The sequence below is a fragment of the Calypte anna genome, chromosome 14, assembly GCF_003957555.1.
Source record: "Calypte anna isolate BGI_N300 chromosome 14, bCalAnn1_v1.p, whole genome shotgun sequence".
Taxonomy (NCBI): domain Eukaryota; kingdom Metazoa; phylum Chordata; class Aves; order Apodiformes; family Trochilidae; genus Calypte; species Calypte anna.
The window spans coordinates 10,420,735-10,426,731 of record NC_044260.1 but is presented as its reverse complement, the minus strand read 5'-3'; positions in this window follow the sequence as shown (position 1 = coordinate 10,426,731).

The following is a 5,997-nucleotide window of genomic DNA, read 5'->3' as shown; positions in this document are numbered from 1 at the left end:
AATGGTAACTACTACCAACAAGCAGAAGAGGTTTCAGAAGTGAACTTGAGAAAATAGGATATGTGGTCCCTCCCTGGTGAGCAGCATCCAGAGCTGAGCATGACTCACTCCATCCATCAGCACAAAACTCACCAGTGTGATTTCTTTCACAGAAAACAGACAGCCTTTGACAGCTCCAGGGCACCATCATCTGTCGAGGTTGTTTGGCAGTATGGCAGCTTTTCTCTCTCATTTCTGTGGGTCCAAATAGCTCACCTGTGATCCTCTGAAAAGCAAGTAGAAATTATTGGAAAAAAAATCTAAGTGACAACTCATAGCTGCTGAGGCTGGATGTGGGAAACCTGACCTGACAGCTCTCTTCCCAGGTGAGGCTGGGGCTGAGCAGCCACCCCTGCTGCAGCCACATGGGTTGAACCCCTCTGAGGTTGCTCTGGCACTGATCTGGGCCCCATCAAGGCTGTGGTTCTGCCTGGTGGTTGGGCTGCAGCTGTGCAGTGCTAGGCTGAAACACCTCCTGGGGGCTCCCCATGAGTTAAACATCTCTTTTAGGGTGAATGCTGCTGGGAGAACAGCCCTGTGAATATAGCTCTGAAGAGCTATAGTGAGCATTTTCTCTACAGGTCAATCTTATCCTTCCTGTGGTGATAAAGCCAATATTTGGGCAGCCTAAAAAAAAAGAAAGAAAAATTGCATGGGGAGAGGAGAGTGTCAAACTGTGCCAGGTATTTTGCTGATGTAGATGTGATCCATTTGAATGTGACATCTCTGGCAGTGACATAAGCTGCTTTCCCAAATATAAAGCTGTCAATAAATCACTTTTCTGATACAGAAAAATAAATTTCACTGATGCTGCACGGAAAGAAGGCGGAGAAGGGGGTGAATGGGACCTGCTCTGAGCTGGTAGCCCTTTGCTGAGAATATGGATGTTGAAGTGTGTGTTCCAGGCTGTTTTTCTTGCCTCTGCCCAAATCAACACTGGTGACTCATCTCGGGCAGGCAGCATCAGCTGCCATAGTGCTCACAGAGGTTCATAGCCCAGCCTGCAGAAACCTGCTGCTTTCCTCTGCTGATGACAGGAGCAGGACTCACCCCAGCACCAAAATGATGATCTCTCAACTGAAATATGGTTTCAGGCCCTTTTTTTGGCCTCTATGCTCTATTTTCTGTACCAAAAGCAGCAGTGGCTTGTTCCCATTCTGGGATGAGACTGCAAAATGCTGGGCAGAGCCCATCCCAGCAGGCACTGGAGAAGAGGAGCCATGAAATGGGCAGCCTGGTGCTTCTCCCTGGCTGATCAAACAGGCACAGCCCAAGACTCTGAGTGTCCTGGTCCTGTTTTGACAGTGACACAGGAACACTGCAAGAGGCAGCAAAGCAAAAGCCTGGAATTGTCCTCCTTCTCCCCTTTCTCTTGCTCACTGCAGCTGCTGTCAAAGCATCCTTGTGGGTCAGTACTTCCCCCCCCGCCAGTGGAAGGGGAGCTGGGTGCCTGCCCATAGCCCCTGGGGCCATGCTGAAGCATCCCTCTATCCCTGCCACTCTGCCTGTCTCATCAGATGAGGACATGGGGGGAAAGGGGAGTGTGGCACCTTGGTGTCCTGGCCCAGTGTGAATTCCAGATACCCTCAGGATGTGTTCAGAGCTGTGACCAGGAGTCTCCACATGTCCACACTGGCACAGAGCTGGTGCAAGGTCAGTGGGGTCCAGTTCCTTCCCCATGTGGAAAAGCAGGGTGAGATCAGTAGCTGGGATTCCCCCTTGGTACTGCTCAGCACCTCCCCAGCCAAATCCACCACTTCCCACCCCAGAACCTCCTCGCTGGGGCGGTCCAGGAGGGCCAGAGTGTGCTGGTCTGAGCAGATTGGGCACCTTGGGGCAGTGCCAGGGCTGCGTGGCTGTGCAAACCCTCACTGGGCCTGTCCCTACACACTGCTGGGGACTGGGGAAGACAGAAATATCTCCAAGAAAGCTGCAGGACACAGATGTCACTGAGCAGCCTTTGCTGAGCAGCCTGATGATGGATTTAGGAGGAAAGCAGGAAAGCCTCATGAGGTACTAGCAGTCATTTTCCAGGCTTGCCCAAAGTGGCTCAGCAAGAGGTCACTCAGGGCTCCTGAGGGGTGCAGTTTCACACCCACAGCACCAGGAGCACCAGCAAATGATGAAACACATCGGGAGGACCCGGGTGGGTTTAGCCCAGTTCACTATCTGGAGAAATATTTCGGTAGCTTTTCAAGGTCAATAGCGATGTCCTTTTGCCTCGGAAGCCCTCAGCTCCTCTCTGCCTCCTGCTTGGGAAGGAAACAAATGCCGCTGGAGTTAAAGGAGCAGAGCTGAAAGCTGCTGCTTCGGCACAGTCCGGGTTTTCCCTGCGAAACCCCCGGCTGGGGCTGGGGCTGGAGCAGCCCCCGGGCTTTTGCGGTGCCCAGGCAGGGAGCAAGGGGATGGGGAAGCGTGAGCCTGCATAATCCTGGCTGCTGCTTAGTGCTGTCAGCCCGGCCGGTTCCGAAGGCATTTTGCCTTTGCCATCAGCCTCACGGATGTTAAACAGCCAGGAGGATTAGATAAATCAGGTTTCTGCATCCCAAGCTGGTGTTGATACCCACTGATTGGAAACCAGTTCAGAGCACAGGTGGTTAAATAGGAAGGTGTTTCCTGCTCCTTCGCCAGCATCGCTCCGAGGAGATAAGGACGGATAATGAGGAGGCAGAGGAGAGATGCAGCCAGGCTGAATTAGCAAGGAGCATGGTATGCATTCGGTCTGATGGTTACTACAGCGTCAGGAATTTGCTAATCAGTTGGGGGGGGGACAGCTTATTATCTTGTCCACCAATAAGTCAAATAGTAATTCGGTTGAAGCACACTTTTTTTTGCAAAAATCATATTTGATGGTTTGGCATCTCTGCATGCTGCTGGGGTGCTGCAGAGGCTGCAGGGCAGTGGCCCCCCAGCTCTGAAGGAAGGGGGGCTCACACCCACCCACCCATGCTCCCTGGGCTGACGTTGCTTGCAGCCAAACAAAGCAAGATAAAACATTGGAGACTGGGGTTTTTTTTATTGTTTGAGGTGTTTTTGCATCCCACCGAACCCTGAATTATGCATTGAGGAGTGGACCAGACAAAGAGCCCAGAGCAAACGTGAGCTTGCATCTTGGGAAGCTGGCCAGAACTACCCAGAATACAAAAGCCTGGATGTTTTTAATAAGCAAGACAGGTCTGAGCCACCGGTACAGAAAGTTTTGTCTTAAGCAGGTGGGCTGGTCACCCCAGACCCTGATTTCCTCAGTCTAGTACATTTCTCACATGAGTATCCAAAGCTGTGTGCACTGATGGGGCAGTTTGTAGCTGAAAAAGGTATTTTTTCCCACCTAGTTGATAATTGTTTTACTCTGTGAGCTTAACTCTGCTCTGAGTGATGCCAGAGTAAGTTTGAAGTTAATTTAGTAGAGTTACTCCAAGTGTAACAAGTTGCAGAATTTGTTCCTGTGTCTGATGAGGGGCTTCACACCCTGAGGAGAAGAAAATCCCAGATCAAGGCTGCGTTTGGCCACCATCAGTGTAAGAGTTGTCTTCCCCAGCCATGGGGGAAGGTGACTTACATTATTGATGACTGAGTCTTAATGAGGCTAATCACCAGCTAATTAAAGTCCTCCTAATAGACATCCTGCATTGCTTTGCCTAACATACAGTATGGGGAGTTCTTAGCTGAAACAATTTCTTTGGAACACATTCCAAAATTAATTTAGCATACTGTGTCTACTGGGACTGGGTGAGTCAGACGACTGTGATGGGACTGTGAATGTGCAGCAATTTATTTGTACTGAAGTTTAAATAAGATTGATGGAGCCATAAAAACATTAGTGAAGAGACTTCATGGTGAAGCCTAGGGGTGAAATAAAACACAGCAAGAGGCTCTTGGATTTGTAGCATCCTCCCACCTCACTGTGGGGTTGTGATGGTGGTAGCTCATCTTCATCAGCTGTCCTTGCCTCTGCAGAGCTGTGGATGGCTGTAGGCTGGGGTGGATGCCTGGGATCTGCAAGAGCTGTCAAAGCTCTGCAATGAGATTCCCCAGGAGATGAGAGGTGGTCTGTTGAGCCATATCTAGTAGAAGTTTAAAGTCAACCTGAATTTTCTAGTTTAGATCTGTGTTTTTTTGAGAATTGGCCCTGAGGAAGGGGGCTTACAAACCTGGTGAGGGCTGAGGCCAGCATGGGGGAGATAACTCAGTGGAGATGTGGAAGTCCCAGTGGATTTGAGCTGCAGTTCCTGAACAGCTGAGATCTTTAAACTTCCCCTTTTCAACTGCAAATTCGGTTTCATTCTCCCCCTATTGCCTTTTATTAGCAAAGAGGAAGGGCAGTCCTAGGAGCATTCCTTTCTCTTCCATCCACTGAGGATTTGAATGTGCCCTGATGGCTGAAGAGTAAAAATGTTCTGATATAAAGAGTGGATATGGCCACCTCCCTTGAGCCAATTCTTAAAGCATCCCATGATCTGAAAGTTCAAGTCTCTTCCTGTATTCCTTGAAACAGTGGTAGGAGAGCAGCCCAGAAGAAGTCCTTTGGCTGCTACGGATGAATCAGGGCTGTGTCTGGAAAAGGTGCCAGAAACCATAAAATCCAGAACAACTGAAGGTTTTGCTGAGAGTTGCTGGTGCTCAGACAGTTCAGAGATGGGCTGGGATATATAATACCTCTTGGAAAATAGCACTTGTCCTCCTATAGGAGAAGCTAAACTGTATTCCTGGTTGCAGTGCCTGGGAGTGTCTTTGTGAGGGAGATGTCTTGAGGGTCCAGGCACACCTCACCGAACCTGAGGCTGTCCCTCTGCATCCTTTTCCCTCCAGATGAAGCTGGTTCCTCCCCTCCAACCCCACTTCTCAGCCATGCCAATGCCTCTGTCTGCAGGGCTCTGCAATGAACCCTGCCAGGCTGGAAACCACAGACTGCCCATCTGCCACAGCCACTTTTGCAAGCGGAGCAAAAGAAATTGGATGGATACTATAATAAAACTACAAAGGATTATTTGCTTTGGTTTTGCTTTTCAAAGATTAAGAATCTCTTTCAAGTGTCTTGGGTTTCATTTATCACCTAGACAGAGACCAGCACAGGCAAGTGAAAGATGTCTCTAAAGGGCTATCTTTATACTTCACAGCTGTGAGGTATCAAACCCTCAGACTTTTAATGATAATTCAGGCACATAAGGTGTAAAAAGGAGCAAAAAATGTATGTGGAGCTGCTGGGCACGCAGGAGCCCCAGGCAGCTCTGCTTTCCTGGTGTGCCTCATGCTCAGCACATCACTGACACACTGCAGTGACAGGGGTGGCCTGGAAATGGGAAATGAGGGTAGAAAATCCTGCTGTAAAATGTTTACAGGCATCCTGTTTCGGCTGAACCCTCTTCATTTGGGTTTGAAGAAAGGTTTAGTGGCAGCTCCTGCCTTGAAGTTTTCAATGCCACACGTCTGCAGCTGACACGTGCAGTATTTCTCACTTGGAAATCTCCTTCCAAATGCAGCAAGAGCTCAGTTTCAGGGCAGGAGCACCAAAGACCCAGGACAAACCAGGATTTCCAAACTGGGTAATTGTATTGCTCCTGGATAAAAAGTGCTAAAGCAGACTTGTCCTGCTTAATTCAGAGTCTCCCTTTGCAACTGGGATTGTGAGTCATCAATATGTTGACATGTACTCATTTTAGTAAAATCTGGTATTTGTTTCACTAATAGTGTCGATGTATAAAAGGGCTTTGAAATTAAGAGCTGCGTGGTAAAGATCAATTAGCTCTTTTACTCCCACTGAAAATGACATTGATATTTGGAAGATGTACCTGTACCCACATCCCTGCTCATGCAGGGTAATTTATGGCCCTCTCCCCAGCTGCAGAGAGGCCATTTCCTCTGCAACTTGAAAGGTTTCTAGTGCTGCTTTTTCTCCATTTGAGGCTGGCTTTGTGTGAAGGAAGGAAAGTCCTGGAAAGAGCCAGTAGGTTCTTGCTG